General features: G+C 43.1%; 1 non-coding gene across 1 annotated transcript; it reads right to left on the bottom strand.

Moving 5' to 3' along the window:
* Nucleotides 1-415: 415 nt before the first annotated feature.
* On the bottom strand, nucleotides 416-1,459 carry TGME49_459030 (the record flags this gene model as incomplete). Its single annotated transcript, XR_001974247.1, has 1 exon — nucleotides 416-1,459. It is a non-coding gene; the product is annotated as an 18S ribosomal RNA (ribosomal RNA).

Raw genomic sequence — 1,459 nt, 5'->3', positions numbered from 1 at the left:
GTATCACGAAGAGCTTTTCAATTTGTTTATAAATAAACAGATGAAAATGCTGTTAAGTGCATACTGTAATAAGAGGTGGATGGGTTGATACCCCGAATGTGTCCAAGGTGGACAAGCTTTGTTGATTTGTAGCATCAACGACCATGATTCCTGATGAATCGATTCAGGATGAAGGCGTTGTTGTTTCAAATAGCTCAAGAGTATCATCAGAAACTGGTGTTGCTGTTAAGGCTCACCAGGCGACCAAAAAACGTCGCGTTTTGATGTAGAACCTTGAGTGAGGCAGGCTTACACTTCTGTTTATGCCATAAAACACGAAAGAGGCCGGAAAATAGACGGTTGATTGAGTGTTTTTTTGGTGTTTTCGAGGTGGTCTGTCTCAGGAACATATTAACCTGGTTGATCCTGCCAGTAGTCATATGCTTGTCTTAAAGATTAAGCCATGCATGTCTAAGTATAAGCTTTTATACGGCTAAACTGCGAATGGCTCATTAAAACAGTTATAGTTTATTTGATGGTCTTTACTACATGGATAACCGTGGTAATTCTATGGCTAATACATGCGCACATGCCTCTTCCCCTGGAAGGGCAGTGTTTATTAGATACAGAACCAACCCACCTTCCGGTGGTCCTCAGGTGATTCATAGTAACCGAACGGATCGCGTTGACTTCGGTCTGCGACGGATCATTCAAGTTTCTGACCTATCAGCTTTCGACGGTACTGTATTGGACTACCGTGGCAGTGACGGGTAACGGGGAATTAGGGTTCGATTACGGAGAGGGAGCCTGAGAAACGGCTACCACATCTAAGGAAGGCAGCAGGCGCGCAAATTACCCAATCCTGATTCAGGGAGGTAGTGACAAGAAATAACAACACTGGAAATTTCATTTCTAGTGATTGGAATGATAGGAATCCAAACCCCTTTCAGAGTAACAATTGGAGGGCAAGTCTGGTGCCAGCAGCCGCGGTAATTCCAGCTCCAATAGCGTATATTAAAGTTGTTGCAGTTAAAAAGCTCGTAGTTGGATTTCTGCTGGAAGCAGCCAGTCCGCCCTCAGGGGTGTGCACTTGGTGAATTCTAGCATCCTTCTGGATTTCTCCACACTTCATTGTGTGGAGTTTTTTCCAGGACTTTTACTTTGAGAAAATTAGAGTGTTTCAAGCAGGCTTGTCGCCTTGAATACTGCAGCATGGAATAATAAGATAGGATTTCGGCCCTATTTTGTTGGTTTCTAGGACTGAAGTAATGATTAATAGGGACGGTTGGGGGCATTCGTATTTAACTGTCAGAGGTGAAATTCTTAGATTTGTTAAAGACGAACTACTGCGAAAGCATTTGCCAAAGATGTTTTCATTAATCAAGAACGAAAGTTAGGGGCTCGAAGACGATCAGATACCGTCGTAGTCTTAACCATAAACTATGCCGACTAGAGATAGGAAAACGTCATGCTTGACTTC

Source organism: Toxoplasma gondii (genome assembly GCF_000006565.2).
Source record: "Toxoplasma gondii ME49 unplaced genomic scaffold asmbl.481, whole genome shotgun sequence".
NCBI classification, from domain to species: domain Eukaryota; phylum Apicomplexa; class Conoidasida; order Eucoccidiorida; family Sarcocystidae; genus Toxoplasma; species Toxoplasma gondii.
The sequence above is the reverse complement of the archived record's forward strand: the minus strand, read 5'-3'. Positions and strand labels throughout refer to the sequence as shown.